General features: G+C 39.6%; 1 non-coding gene across 1 annotated transcript; it reads right to left on the bottom strand.

Annotated features, from left to right (window-relative positions):
- Positions 1-14,919: 14,919 nt before the first annotated feature.
- Positions 14,920-14,991, bottom strand: TRNAV-UAC (transfer RNA valine (anticodon UAC)). Its single transcript has one exon. It is a non-coding gene; the product is annotated as a tRNA-Val (tRNA).
- Positions 14,992-17,150: the final 2,159 nt, after the last annotated feature.

The following is a 17,150-nucleotide window of genomic DNA, read 5'->3' as shown; positions in this document are numbered from 1 at the left end:
ATCTGAAAAACTGTATCTCCTAGAAGGAAATGAAGGTCATAATCTTAGTCAGTGGCGAAAATATACCTAGATTCATGTCTAAATTCTGAAACAACAAAATGTTTTTAAAAATTTCCTCCGCAATATATATATATATATATATATATATATATATATATATATATATATATATATATATATATATATATATATATATATATATATATATATATATATATATATATATACGCATTCCTCACGTGTCGTAGAAGGCGACTAAAGGGAACGGGAGCGGGGGGCCAGAAACCCTCCCCTCCTTGTATTTTAACTTTCTAAAAGGGGAAACAGAAGAAGGAGTCACGCGAGGAGTGCTCATCCTCCTCGAAGGCTCATATTGAGGTGTCTAGATGTGTGTGGATGTAACCAAGATGAGAAAAAAGGAGAGATAGGTAGCATGTTTGAGGAAAGGAACCTGGATGTTTTGGCTCTGAGTGAAACGAAGCTCAAGGGTAAAGGGGAAGAATGGTTTGGGAATGTCTTGGGAGTAAAGTCAGGGGTTAGTGAGAGGACAAGATCAAGGGAAGGAGTAGCAGTACTCCTGAATCAGGAGTTGTGGGAGTATGTGACAGAGTGTAAGAAAGTAAATTCTAGATTGATATGGGTAAAACTGAAAGTTGATGGAGAGAGATGGGTGATTATTGGTGCATATGCACCTGGGCATGAGAAGAAAGATCATGAGAGGCAAGTGTTTGGGAGCAGCTGAATGAGTGTGTTAGTGGTTTTGATGCACGAGACCGGGTTATAGTGATGGGTGATTTGAATGCAAAGGTGAGTCTTGTGGCAGTTGAGGGAATAATTGGTATACATGGAGTGTTCAGTGTTGTAAATGGAAATGGTGAAGAGCTTGTAGATTTATGTGCTGAAAAAGGACTGGTGATTGGGAATACCTGGTTTAAAAAGCGAGATATACATAAGTATACGTATGTAAGTAGGAGAGATGGCCAGAGAGCGTTATTGGATTACGTGTTAATTGATAGACACACGAAAGAGAGACTTTTGGATGTTAATGTGCTGAGAGGTGCAACTGGAGGGATGTCTGACCATTATCTTGTGGAGGCGAAGGTGAAGATTTGTGGGGGTTTTCAGAAAAGAAGAGAGAATGTTGGGGTGAAGAGAGTGGTGAGAGAAAGTGAGCTTAGGAAGGAGACTTGTGTGAGGAAGTACCAGGAGAGACTGAATACAGAATCGAAAAAGGTGAGAACAAAGGAGGTAAGGGGAGTGGGGGAGGAATGGGATGTATTTAGGGAAGCAGTGATGGCTTGCGCAAAAGATGCTTGTGGCATGAGAAGCGTGGGAGGTGGGTTGATTAGAAAAGGTAGTGAGTGGTGGGATGAAGAAGTAAGATTATTAGTGAAAGAGAAGAGAGAGGCATTTGGACGATATTTGAAGGGAAAAATGCAAATGAGTGGGAGAGGTATAAAAGAAAGAGACAGAAGGTCAAGAGAAAGTTGCAAAAGGTGAAAAAGAGGGCAAATGAGAGTTGGGGTGAGAGAGTATCATCAAATTTTAGGGAAAACAAAAAGATGTTTTGGAAGGAGGTAAATAAAGTGCGTAAGACAAGGGAGCAAATGGGAACTTCAGTGAAGGGGGCTAATGGGAAGGTGATTAACAAGTAGTGGTGATGTGAGTAGGAGATGGAGTGAGTATTTTGAAGGTTTGTTGAATGTGTTTGATGATAGAGTGGCAGATATAGGGTGTTTTGGTCGAGGTGGTGTGCAAAGTGAGAGGGTTAGGGAAAATGATTTAGTAAATAGAGAAGAGGTAGTAAAAGCTTTACGGAAGATGAAAGCCGACAAGGCAGCAGGTTTGGATGGTATTGCAGTGGAATTTATTAAAAAAGGGGGTGACTGTATTGTTATTTAATGTATGTATAATTCATGGTGAGGTGCCTGAGGATTGGCGGAATGCTTGCATAGTGCCATTGTACAAAGGCAAAGGGGATAAGAGTGAGTGCTCAAATTACAGAGGTATAAGTTTGTTGAGTATTCCTGGTAAATTATATGGGAGGGTATTGATTGAGAGGGTGAAGGCATGTACAGAGCATCAGATTGGGGAAGAGCAGTGTGGTTTCAGAAGTGGTAGAGGATGTGAGGATCAGGTGTTTGCTTTGAAGAATGTATGTGAGAAATACTTAGAAAAACAAATGGATTTGAAAGTAGCATTTATGGATCTGGAGAAGGCATATGATAGAGTTCATAGAGATGCTCTGTGGAAGGTTTTAAGAATATATGGTGTGGGAGGCAAGTTGTTAGAAGCAGTGAAAAGTTTTTATCGAGGATGTAAGGCATGTGTACGTGTAGGAAGAGAGGAAAGTGATTGGTTCTCAGTGAATATGGGTTTGCGGGAGGGGTGTGTGATGTCTCCATGGTTGTTTAATTTGTTTATGGATGGGGTTGTTAGGGAGGTGAATGCAAGAGTTTTGGAAAAAGGGGCAAGTATGCAGTCTGTTGTGGATGAGAGAGCTTGGGAAGTGAGTCAGTTGTTGTTCGCTAATGATACAGCGCTAGTGGCTGATTCATGTGAGAAACTGCAGAGGCTGGTGACTGACTTTGGTAAAGTGTGTGAAAGAAGAAAGTTAAGAGTAAATGTGAATAAGAGCAAGGTTATTAGGTACAGTAGAGTTGAGGGTCAAGTCAATTGGGAGGTAAGTTTGAATGGAGAAAAACTGGAGGAAGTAAAGTGTTTTAGATATCTGGGAGTGGATCTGGCAGCGGATGGAACCGTGGAATCGGAAGTGAATCATAGGGTGGGGGAGGGAGCGAAAATCCTGGGAGCCCTGAAGAATGTTTGGAAGTCGAAAACATTATCTCGGAAAGCAAAAATGGGTATGTTTGAAGGAATAGTGGTTCCAACAACGTTGTATGGTTGCGAGGTGTGGGCTATGGATAGAGTTGTGCGGAGGAGGGTGGATGTGCTGGAAATGATATGTTTGAGGACAATATGTGGTGTGAGGTGGTATGATCGAGTAAGTAATGTAAGGGTAAGAGAGATGTGTGGAAATAAAAAGAGTGTGGTTGAGAGAGCAGAAGAGGGTGTTTTGAAATGGTTTGGTCACATGGAGAGAATGAGTGAGGAAAGATTAACCAAGAGGATATATGTGTCGGAGGTGGATGGAACGAGGAGAAGTGGGAGACCAAATTGGAGGTGGAAAGATTGAGTGAAAAAGATTTTGAGTGATCGGGGCCTGAACATGCAGGAGGGTGAAAGGCGTGCAAGGAATAGAGTGAAATGGAACAATGTGGTATACCGGGGTCGAAGTGCTGTCAATGGATTGAACCAGGGCATGTGAACCGTCTGGGGTAAACCATGGAAAGTTGTGTGGGCCTGGATGTGGAAAGGGAGCTGTGGTTTCGGTGCATTTTTGCATGACAGCTAGAGACTGAGTGTGTCTTTTGTGTCTTTTCCCAGCGCTACCTCGCACACATGAGGGGGGAGGGGGTTGTTATTCCATGTGTGGCGAGGTGGCGATGGGAACAAATAAAGGCAGACAGTATGAACTATGTACATGTGTATATATGTATATGTCTGTGTGTGTATATATATGTGTACATTGAGATGTATAGGTATGTATATTTTCCAAAAGAGGGAACAGAGAAGGGGCCCAGGTGAGGATATTCCCTCAAGGGCCCAGTAATCTGTTCTCAACGCTACCTCGCTAATGCGGGAAATGGCGAATAGTATGAAAGAAAGAAAGATATATGTATATATATATATATATATATATATATATATATATATATATATATATATATATATATATATATATATATATATATATATATATATATATATATATATATATATATATATATATATATATATATATATATATATATATATATATAGATATATATATATATATATATATATATATATGTACAGAGCATCAGATTGGGGAAGAGCAGTGCGGTTTCAGAAGTGGTAGAGGATGTGTGGATCAGGTGTTTGCTTTGAAGAATGTATGTGAGAAATACTTAGAAAAGCAAATGGATTTGTATGTAGCATTTATGGATCTGGAGAAGGCATATGATAGAGTTGATAGAGATGCTCTGTGGAAGGTATTAAGAATATATGGTGTGGGAGGCAAGTTGTTAGAAGCAGTGAAACGTTTTTATCGAGGATGTAAGGCATGTGTACGTGTAGGAAGAGAGGAAAGTGATTGGTTCTCAGTGAATGTAGGTTTGCGGCAGGGGTGTGTGATGTCTCCATGGTTGTTTAATTTGTTTATGGATGGGGTTGTTAGGGAGGTAAATGCAAGAGTCCTGGAAAGAGGGGCAAGTATGAAGTCTGTTGGGGATGAGAGAGCTTGGGAAGTGAGTCAGTTGTTGTTCGCTGATGATACAGCGCTGGTGGCTGATTCATGTGAGAAACTGCAGAAGCTGGTGACTGAGTTTGGTAAAGTGTGTGGAAGAAGAAAGTTAAGAGTAAATGTGAATAAGAGCAAGGTTATTAGGTACAGTAGGGGTGAGGGTCAAGTCAATTGGGAGGTGAGTTTGAATGGAGAAAAACTGGAGGAAGTGAAGTGTTTTAGATATCTGGGAGTGGATCTGTCAGCGGATGGAACCATGGAAGCGGAAGTGGATCATAGGGTGGGGGAGGGGGTGAAAATTTTGGGAGCCTTGAAAAATGTGTGGAAGTCGAGAACATTATCTCGGAAAGCAAAAATGGGTATGTTTGAAGGAATAGTGGTTCCAACAATGTTGTATGGTTGCGAGGCGTGGGCTATGGATAGAGATGTGCGCAGGAGGATGGATGTGCTGGAAATGAGATGTTTGAGGAAAATGTGTGGTGTGAGGTGGTTTGATCGAGTAAGTAACGTAAGGGTAAGAGAGATGTGTGGAAATAAAAAGAGCGTGGTTGAGAGAGCAGAAGAGGGTGTTTTGAAATGGTTTGGGCATATGGAGAGAATGAGTGAGGAAAGATTGACCAAGAGGATATATGTGTCAGAGGTGGAGGGAACGAGGAGAAGTGGGAGACCAAATTGGAGGTGGAACGATGGAGTGAAAAAGATTTTGTGTGATCGGGGTCTGAACATGCAGGAGGGTGAAAGGAGGGCAAGGAATAGAGTGAAATGGATCGATGTGGTATACCGGGGTTGACGTGCTGTCAGTGGATTGAATCATGGCATGTGAAGCGTCTGGGGTAAACCATGGAAAGCTGTGTAGGTATGTATATTTGCGTGTGTGGACGTGTATGTATATACATGTGCATGGGGGTGGGTTGGGCCATTTCTTTCGTCTGTTTCCTTGCGCTACCTCGCAAACCCGGGAGACAGCGACAAAGCAAAAAAAAAAAAAAAAAAAAAGTAGAAAACAAAAAAAAAAATATATATATATATATATATATATATATATATATATATATATATATATATATATATATATATATATATATATATATTCTTTTATTTCATTCAAACCATTCGCCATTTTCCGCGTTAGCGAGGTAGCGTTAAGAACAGAGAACTGGGCCTTTGAGGGAATATCCTCACCTGGTTCCCTTCTCCGTTGGAAAAAAAAAAAAAAAATATATATATATATATATATATATATATATATATATATATATATATATATATATATATATATATATATATATATATATTTATTTATTTATCTATTTATTCATTTTGGTTTGTCGATGTCTCCCGCGTTTCCGAGGTAGCGGAAGGAAACAGACGATAGAATGGCCCAACCCGCCCACATACAGATGTATATACATACACGTCCATACACGCAAATATACATACCTATACATATCAATGTGCACATATATATACACACACAGACATATACATATATACACATGTACATAGTTCATACTGTCTGCCTTTATTTGTTCCCATCGCCACCTCGCCACACACCTCATGTGTGCGAGGTAGCGCTGGGAAAAGACACAAAAGACACACTCAGTCTCTAGCTGAGTATATATATATATATATATACATATATATATATATATATATATATATATATATATATATATATATATATATATATATATATATATATATATATATATATATATATATATATATATATATATATATATATATATGTATATATATATATATGTATATATATATATATATATATATATATGTATATATATGTATCTAAAAATGTATATATGTATATATATATACATATTTACTTTTTTATTTATTTTGCTTTGTCGCTGTGTCCCGCGTCAGCGAGGTAGCGCAGGGAAACAAACGAAAGAAATGGCCCAACCTACCCCCATACACATGTATATACATACACGTCCACACACGCAAATATACATACCTATACATCTCAATGTACTCATATATATACACACACAGACATATACATATATACACATGTACATACTTCATACTTTCTGTCTTTATTTACTCCCTTCGCCACCTCGCCACACATGGAATAACATCCCCCTCCCCCCTCATGTGTGCGAGGCAGCGCTAGGAAAAGACAACAAAGGCCCCATTCGTTCACACTCAGTCTCTATCTGTCATGTAATAATGCACCGAAACCACAGCTCCCTTTAAACATCCAGGCCCCACAGAACTTTCCATGGTTATCCCAGACGCTTAACTTGATCTGGTTCAATCCATTGACAGCACGTCGACCCCGGTATACCACATCGTTCCAATTCACTCTGTTCCTTACACGACTTTCACCCTCCTGCATGTTCAGGCCCCAGTCACCCAAAATCTTTTTCACTCCATCTTTCCACCTCCAATTTGGTCTCCCACTTCTCTTCGTTCCCTCCACCTCTGACACATATATCCTCTTGGTCAATCTTTCCTCACTGATTCTCTCCATGTGCCCAAACCATTTCAAAACACCCTCTTCTGCTCTCTCAACCACACTCTTTTCATTACCACACATCTCTCTTATCCTATTATTACTTACTCGATCAAACCACCTCACACCACATATTGTCCTCAAACATCTCATTTCCAGCACATCCACCCTCCTGCGCACAACTCTATCCATAGCCCACGCTATGGTGTGCAAAGTGAGAGGGTTAGGGAAAATGATTTGGTAAACAGAGAAGAGGTAGTAAAAGCTTTGCGGAAGATGAAAGCCGGCAAGGCAGCAGGTTTGGATGGTATTGCAGTGGAATTTATTAAAAAAGGGGGTGACTGTATTGTTGACTGGTTGGTAAGGTTATTTAATGTATGTATGACTCATGGTGAGGTGCCTGAGGATTGGCGGAATGCGTGCATAGTGCCATTGTACAAAGGCAAAGGGGATAAGAGTGAGTGCTCAAATTACAGAGGTATAAGTTTGTTGAGTATTCCTGGTAAATTATATGGGAGGGTATTGATTGAGAGGGTGAAGGCATGTACAGAGCATCAGATTGGGGAAGAGCAGTGCGGTTTCAGAAGTGGTAGAGGATGTGTGGATCAGGTGTTTGCTTTGAAGAATGTATGTGAGAAATACTTAGAAAAGCAAATGGATTTGTATGTAGCATTTATGGATCTGGAGAAGGCATATGATAGAGTTGATAGAGATGCTCTGTGGAAGGTATTAAGAATATATGGTGTGGGAGGCAAGTTGTTAGAAGCAGTGAAAAGTTTTTATCGAGGATGTAAGGCATGTGTACGTGTAGGAAGAGAGGAAAGTGATTGGTTCTCAGTGAATGTAGGTTTGCGGCAGGGGTGTGTGATGTCTCCATGGTTGTTTAATTTGTTTATGGATGGGGTTGTTAGGGAGGTAAATGCAAGAGTCCTGGAAAGAGGGGCAAGTATGAAGTCTGTTGGGGATGAGAGAGCTTGGGAAGTGAGTCAGTTGTTGTTCGCTGATGATACAGCGCTGGTGGCTGATTCATGTGAGAAACTGCAGAAGCTGGTGACTGAGTTTGGTAAAGTGTGTGGAAGAAGAAAGTTAAGAGTAAATGTGAATAAGAGCAAGGTTATTAGGTACAGTAGGGTTGAGGGTCAAGTCAATTGGGAGGTGAGTTTGAATGGAGAAAAACTGGAGGAAGTGAGGTGTTTTAGATATCTGGGAGTGGATCTGTCAGCGGATGGAACCATGGAAGCGGAAGTGGATCATAGGGTGGGGGAGGGGGCGAAAATTTTGGGAGCCTTGAAAAATGTGTGGAAGTCGAGAACAGTATCTCGGAAAGCAAAAATGGGTATGTTTGAAGGAATAGTGGTTCCAACAATGTTGTATGGTTGCGAGGCGTGGCCTATGGATAGAGTTGTGCGCAGGAGGATGGATGTGCTGGAAATGAGATGTTTGAGGACAATGTGTGGTGTGAGGTGGTTTGATCGAGTAAGTAACGTAAGGGTAAGAGAGATGTGTGGAAATAAAAAGAGCGTGGTTGAGAGAGCAGAAGAGGGTGTTTTGAAATGGTTTGGTCACATGGAGAGAATGAGTGAGGAAAGATTGACCAAGAGGATATATGTGTCGGAGGTGGAGGGAACGAGGAGAAGAGGGAGACCAAATTGGAGGTGGAAAGATGGAGTGAAAAAGATTTTGTGTGATCGGGGCCTGAACATGCAGGAGGGTGTAAGGAGGGCAAGGAATAGAGTGAATTGGAGCGATGTGGTATACAGGGGTTGACGTGCTGTCAGTGGAGTGAATCAGGGCATGTGAAGCGTCTGGGGTAAACCATGGAAAGGTGTGTAGGTATGTATATTTGCGTGTGTGGACGTGTGTATGTACATGTGTATGGGGGGGGGGGGGGTTGGGCCATTTCTTTCGTCTGTTTCCTTGCGCTACCTCGCAAACGCGGGAGACAGCGACAAAGTATAAAAAAAAAAAAAAAAAATATATATATATATATATATATATATATATATATATATATATATATATATATATTCTTTTTTTCTTTCAAACTATTCGCCATTTCCCGCGTTAGCGAGGTAACGTTAAGAACAGAGGACTGGGCCTTTTTTGGAATATCCTCACCTGGCCCCCTCTGTTCCTTCTTTTGGAAAATTTAAAAAAAAAACGAGAGGGGAGGATTTCCAGCCCCCCGCTCCCTCCCCTTTTAGTCGCCTTCTACGACACGCAGGGAATACGTGGGAAGTATTCTTAATCCCCTATCCCCATATATATATATATTCTTGCTTGCTGCTCTAGGTGTCCCCTCTATCTTTATGAGGCTCCTGCACCTCTCATTAAGCTGGCCATGTCCACTGGTAAAGGCCATAAGTAATAAGGTGCTGTGTTGCAGGTGCAGGTCAATTGAGTAGTAAGTCTGTAGGACCTGAGTGGATAGAAGGCTCTGGCTTCGGCGCATTTTATACTACAGCTAGAGATTGAATGTGAGCAAATGAGGCCATTTCTTCATATGTTCTTTGGGCTACTTGGCTAATGTGGGGAATAGCAAACACATGATTTTTTTCACACATGTTCACTTCTTGCATTAGCGAGGTTGCATCCGAAACAAAGAAATGGCGTTATTCAATCATATCCACTCTAGCTGTCACATATTGTACATCAAAACTATTGCTCCTATCCACAAACTGGCTCCACAGTCCTTTTTGTGGTTTCCCTTATCTGCCTTATATATATATATATATATATATATATATATATATATATATATATATATATATATATATATATATATATATATATATATATATATATATGGGGATAGGGGAGAAAGAATACTTCCCACGTATTCCCTGCGTGTCGTAGAAGGCGACTAAAAGGGGAGGGAGCGGGGGGCTGGAAATCCTCTCCTCTCAATTTTTTTTTTTTAATTTTCCAAAAGAAGGAACAGAGAAGGGGGCCAGGTGAGGATAATCCCTCAGTGGCCCAGTTCTCTGTTCTTAACGCTACCTCGCTAACGCGGGAAATGGCGAACAGTTTGAAAAAAAAAAGAAAAATATATATATATATATATATATATATATATATATATATATATATATATATATACATATATATATATATATATATATATATATATATATATATATATATATATATATATATATATATATATATATATATATATATATATCAACAAAACCCCATAATCCACTTTACAAGACAAACAAGAAATTCAGAAGTTTGGTTACATTGAATCTCATAATATCGAATATTTTGATCAGAATGAGAGAGAGAGAGAGAGAGAGAGAGAGAGAGAGAGAGAGAGAGAGAGAGAGAGAGAGAGAGAGAGAGAGAGAGAGAGAGAGAGAGAGAGAGAGAGAGAGAGAGGGGGGGGGGAAAAGGAAGGTAATAAATTCACAGCACACAGGAAAGCTGCTCAGCCGTGGTTATCTCACATGTTTTCACTAACATCGAGAGTTAAGTAGTACAAATGCCATTTCTAAATGCTTGGGACACTTCAATTTGTTCTTGTATGAAAACATACAACTGAACCAAGTCAGTCTTATAAAGTTAAAACTACTAATGATATTAAAATAACGTGCAAATTTATGATGGACGACCAAAAATGGGCCTTGATGCCCAGGCTAAGATTATTTATCTCTGTCCATGATAGCTAGGCTAAGATCATTTATCTCTGTCCATGATAGCTAGGCTAAGATCATTTATCTCTGTCCATGATAGCTAGGCTAAGATCATTTATCGTTGTCCATGATAGCTAGGCTATGATCATTTATCTCTGTCCATGATAGCTAGGCTAAGATCATTTATCGTTGTCCATGATGCAGTCTGGGCCCAGCCCGAGCTGTAGGGGATAGAAGACCTCCAAGATTACACTAGCCAGACTCTAAGAACATTTAAGATCATAAGAACATTATCCAGTTGTCTTTTACTTATCAGGAAATACGTTTGTATGCAACTCTTAGCTGATAAGAGATGTTTGATCTCTTATCACCCAGAACTCACCACGAGGAGGTGGTTGCATGTCGAGTTCCATAATTTTTTCCCGTTTAAAATAAATATTTTAATTTCCTCTAAAATAAAGGTCTTTCCCGTTTTAAGATATATAAAAATAATAATTTCCTCTAAAACAAAGTTCTTATTGTGAGGTAGATAGTTGAAGAAGGGCACCTCATTTCCTGCCCTTCCTCTGGTTCCGTTGGCCCCCTCCTCTGGTACGCCTCCGGCGGACTGACCTCATCACCTTCTTCAGCTCACCAATAATAAGTGGCAGAGCTGGTCTCTCTGAGGGGTCGCTGTGGGTCGCTGTTTGGTAAAGATCCTGGAGGCTTTCCCGCACACCCTGCTTCCTGACCAGGATGGACACGTGCCTCATTAGATGCCCAAAAGAGAAGACGTCACTGGCTGGGGAGACCGGCTTGCGCTCCCTGACCTCAGGGGCCAACCACAGGTCAGGAACATTGTACTCAACGCAGCTTCCCTTCTTAACGCTCAAGCCGAAGTCGATGATGTGAAACTCTGGCTTCTCACCCATCGTCACCGTCACATTCTCGACCTTGACGTCATTATGGACAATGTTTTTCTTATGGATTTCCATCAGCCGACGAGCGACCATGATGGCGGACTCGACCAGTTCCTCGTCCGACCGACATGTTCTCATGTACTTATCATAAGGCTGGCCAGTGTGGCTTAAGATGATCAATGGGGGGTTGCGGCACACTGCTCGAAGTAGAGGGGCTCCTCCAGCCCCAGCCAGTCTCCTGTGAATGTCGGCTTCATCCATAAGACTTTTCCAACTCACTCCGTCCAGAAGGGTTTTGATGACGCAACACGATCCACGGAACAACACCGTTTCAATCTTGGCGTTGCCTCCCCGACCCACCTCTCTCATGACCACCAGGTCATTTACATCCTTCTGGGTCAACTTTACAACTGGAACGCTCATTTTGACTCCGGCCTGAGGTGCACTTACCAAATTTTCTTCTTGCCGGAGAGTGTGAGAGGAGATGTTGTCGGTACGGAGTCCCATCCTCAAATGATTACACTTCTCTCGCCGCCGGCCTTATATACCCCTGGGTCATGTGACGTCACATAACCAGATCTATCCAGATTAAATCCTATACAAATCCGGATATGTAGACGGATTCATTTAGTTTTGCTGCGATCATTATTTGATGAAATCTAAAGGTGTCGAAGAAATATTCAAGATGGCCAATGGTGTTGAGAGTGTAGTGAAGAAGGCTAGAGATGTTGAAGGACGTAAATAGTTTCGATATACCAATACTTTTTGAATCAATAAATCATTATAAATACTAATAAGACAAAAAACACTTTGACGAAAATTTAGCCATTTTCCAGCATCGAAATAAAAGGATATGAGGTAAATGGATTTTGGGAAATCATTTTGAATAATAGTTACTTTCTGAGAACACACACACACACACACACACACACACACACACACACACACACACAAACCTAGAGAACATAGCATGAAATTAGGGCAATATTGTTCAAATATATTCAGAGAAGTAATTTCAAAGTTCATAGAAGAGTGGTTGATGAATGGAATAAGAAGAATGAGGTCATGGTTAAGGCAGACACCATACATAAATCTTACAAGTTGTATAATAGTACGGAATGTTCTAGAGATTTGGCCTGGCGAGTGTAGACCTCTCTCCTCACACAGTAAAAATAGGTAATTACACACTCACAGATTCAGAGGTTATCATGTTGAAGGAAAGGTGAAAACTGAGGATTCAAATCAAAGAACAATAAGAAGCGTCATGATGAGATGGGAGAGGGAATTGGTGAATTGGCAAATATAGTTTAATCTAAAACATGAACGGTAAATCACTTCGACTGAAGAAAGTCAAGTGGAAAACATAGAAAATGAAAGACCAAAGAGAAGAATTTTGGACATCTGGGATAACATTTAATGTGAGGAAACACGATTTCACCAAATGAGCTTTAGTTAACGCTTCATGTACAGTGTAAATATATATATATGTACTTATGTGTGTGTGTGTGTGTGTGTGTGTGTGTGTACGGATAAACTTTAATGCTGGCCGGGGTGTACTGGTGATGCCTTTGACCTAAAATGTAAGTTCAAGCCCGTAGGCTGACCCTGCACGTAGCTTGAATCCTTTTGTGTTCACTATAATCTTCTTTACTACATCTCCTCTCCTTAATCCCTTTATCTTCACTATGCAAGGCTTATTATAATCTTCACTACAACCTCATCTTCATATGACCTTATCTTGACTAAGTTGGTTTCAAGGAAGGCTTTAGATTTTACCCGCTCACACAAACAACGTACTTACACGGGGCCCCACGAGTGTAAAACTCCCTCCTAATACAGTGCAAATAGATGATCACACACACCTACACACACCACCACCACTAACAATACACAGAGAAATAGCCTTTTCGGTTGGCTTTGGATCCGCCCTTGAACGTAGTTTGGAGGATTTGGGGGATCAGGTCAGTAAGGTTAAGTTCATTACTACCTCATATTCACTAACGTGTATCTTCACTACTAGCTTATTTTCACTAAATATATCTTCGCTATACCCTCTTCTTCACTACACCGTTATTTCTACCATACCATCATCATTGCACTCCCTGATGTTCACTAAAAGTAGTTCTTATCTTCACTACATAATCATTTTGAATAAACTTTACTCTTTAATAACCCTCATCTCTACTAAATTCGTATCTTCACTACATTCGTATCTTCACTACAACCTATCTTGACAATATCCTTATCATCACTATACTCTTCTTCACTACACTCTCATCTTAACATCATCCTTCTGTTTACCGAACTTAGTTCAAAGTCTGACTTGAACGTAGCTTTGGAAAGTTTGTGTTCCTCATTGTGTTGCCTCCTTAGTATCATTGTAAAGGCAATTGTCACCACTCCCTAACTAAACCCTCATCGTCACTACACTCTCATCATTATCATTACTTCTTGATGTTCAATACAAAATTTTAACATATACATTTATCTTCACTACAGAATAATTTTCATTGCCCCTTAATCTTCATTACTCCTTGTTTCAGCTACATCCGTATCTTCCATTCATTCTTATATCTTATATTAGTTACATCTTTACAATATCTTTATGTCTTCTCTGTTCCGTCTTTTGAAAAATTGAAAATGAGAGTAAAGGATTTCCGGCCTTCTGCTCCCTCCCATTTTAGTCGCCTTGTACGACACGCAGGGAATACGAGGCAAGTATACTTTCTTCCCTATCCCCAGGGATAACAGCATCTGGTGTTCCCAGACGGTCACCCATCCAAGTACTAACCAGACCCAACGCTGCTTAACTTCCCTGATCGGACGATATATATATATATATATATATATATATATATATATATATATATATATATATATATATATATATATATATATATATATATATATACATATTATATATAAGACTGAAAACAATGAATTTCCCAAATAACAAAAATGGAAGCGCCGGGGTTTGAACCCGGGTCCTCTCGCATGCCAAGCGAGTGCTCTACCACTGAGCTACGCCCCCAAGAACACATTTTGGGACTTAGTATTATATGAAGCACTGAGATTACCACGGCAAAATAGTGTTTGACCGACCGTTGCCGACTAGCCGGCAAAATAACCACAGTAAATCTCCATGTTGCTGTCGTGTTTTCCTCTCAATTTTCCACGAAGAAATGAGTTTTACTTTTTTATTGTCGTTGCAATGACTGGAACTAAGCAATAGACTGGAACTAAGCAATAGACTGGAACCAAGCTGACCTGGTATGAGGTCAGAGCCCTCATTATCATCCCTGCTAACTACCGGAAGCAGATTAAGTCGTTCCACAACCGATGTCCGGCCCATGTTAACTCTGATGTGCCCAGCAGTTGGAGGAGGATCGCCAGAAGCTTCTGGAAGATTTCAAGGACGTCTTGGTGGACCTGACCCTTTCAGATAAGGTCGAAAACCACAATTTATTGTGAAGATCTTCACTATAACGTTGGACGAAGATACTGAATGTTGCACGCATGTGATGCGGACAAAATGAAAAAAGAAAAAGACAAAAATTATGTCTGGTGTGGGTCTCGAACCCACGGCCTTGAGTGTGTAAGACTCACGCTCTACCACTGAGCTAACCAGACAATAGAAAATTCGTCTGTTTCTTCAATTTGAATTAATGAAAATCTTTGCGAGGCAGCGTTTAGAAAAGAGTGATGTCTTTGACGAAATTTACTTGCTTGGCTCCTTCTTCTGTTCCTCATTATCGAAAGTAAACATACTGAAGGATATATATATATATATATATATATATATATATATATATATATATATATATATATATATATATATATATATATGTATATATATATATATTGAAAAGGATCGCAATTTTGCACGTGATCAAGTATATTCTTATGAGTCCACGGGGAAAATAAACACGATAAATTCCCAAGTGCACTTTCGTGTAAAACTCACATCATCAGGGGAGACACAACAGAGAAATATAACAGTCAGTTGATATACAACGAAGAGACGTAGCTAGGACGCCATATGGTAAACATGTGATTGTCCAAGACAGACAACAAGCGTATCATAAACTTATTATGTGGACAAGAAGGTGAATTGTTTACACATTTTATCAACATTAAAGTTATCCAATTTGTATAGACCATCACTAATATTAAGATTATAATTCTTTGTGTATTCAGAAATAGAAGATTCAATGATATTTCTCGTGGTACTTGAGTTAGAGTTAATAACTGAGATGGCATTATTAACTCTAATTCCAGTACCACGAGAAATATCATTGAATCTTCTATTATTAAATACACAAAGAATTATAAACCTTGAGGAAGCAACATGGCGGTCAAAAATAAGCTGCAGGAATGAAGTTTATGAATGGAATATCAGTGAGACGATCCAAATGACGAATGAATGAGAGCGTAGTCAACATACAATATAAAAGGACATATTATGAATGGCAGCCAGGCAAGTAACGGCCCAACTGAATGGAAGGATTTAAAAGTTCGCGTTATATGACGAATTTTGATAGATTATCCAAATTTCCATTCCAGTTATGAAACTTAATGGTTGTGTTCAGTTCTAGAGACAAAGTTTAAAGGTTTGTGTTTCAGAGATGAACCACAAAGGATATCGTTAAATTAACTGACATTAAAATTTGTCAATTAAGTAAATCATTTTGTACAATAGCTGTAATTTGACAGAGTTAAAAGTTCGCAATTTCATTACAATTCTAATTTAAAAGCTTGATATTTAATGATGGTTTGCACAAGCTTAACGTACATTTAAGTTTTGTGTTTATATGACGTATCTTAAAGGACTCTGGTAAAATAACGCAGCTGGAAGGTTTACGTTCAAATGATGGTGTTTAAATGTTTATTGATGAATGGTAGATTTAAATGGATAGATTTTAAGTTCGCGTTTTCATGAGCGACTTTAAACCTTGTGGTTGAATGTCACAGTTTAAATGTTGGTATGTACAATGTTGACCAGATGGCGGTAGTGTGTAGACACAGCCATACCAGGTCGTATTTATCATCATTAAAGTCACCTTCCTTACTTACTTATGGCGGCGATGAAATTCACTGGTTCTTGATTGTGCACCAATTAACCTATCAGATAATGGTACAATGTTTGCCTGGTGTTGCATATATCACGTCTGTTGTTGAAACACAAGAATGCCAGGTGACTTTGGGAGTGGATGATAATGTAAAGATCAATATAAATGTGGGAAATCTTGAACCGCCATCACCAGACACAACACATGTTTGGATCTGGCGGGGGGAGGGACTTGCCTGTGACGTCACGATGCCCCGCCTCCAGCCTGGCGCCGCTCTGTGTGTGTGTGTGTGTGTGTGTGTGTGTGTGTGTGTGTGTGTGTGTGTGTGGACTACTTTAATCATTATCACGTGAGTCTTTTGAGGAAGGATTTGTACACTCGTGTTGCCCCGTCTCTTAACCTTGTAAGTGTAAAATATGTTTTCACTCCTATGTGCGCTCACACACACACACACACACACACACACACACACACACACACACACGCGCGCGCACATAACCCATAATATTATCTAGTATTTTCTTCAGACGGATATCTTACACCTTAATTATAAAAGCCAAAGAAAAATTTATAAAAACATATACATATATTTCCACACGTGTAGATATATGTTATGTATTGAAATGTGGCGGAAAAATTCCTTATATATTAACAAACGTGATTGAGGACGTAAAGAATCTGGTACAAACATAATGGTTATTGTGATAAATGATTTATTTA

Source organism: Panulirus ornatus, chromosome 12 (genome assembly GCF_036320965.1).
Source record: "Panulirus ornatus isolate Po-2019 chromosome 12, ASM3632096v1, whole genome shotgun sequence".
Lineage (NCBI taxonomy): Eukaryota > Metazoa > Arthropoda > Malacostraca > Decapoda > Palinuridae > Panulirus > Panulirus ornatus.
The sequence above is the reverse complement of the archived record's forward strand: the minus strand, read 5'-3'. Positions and strand labels throughout refer to the sequence as shown.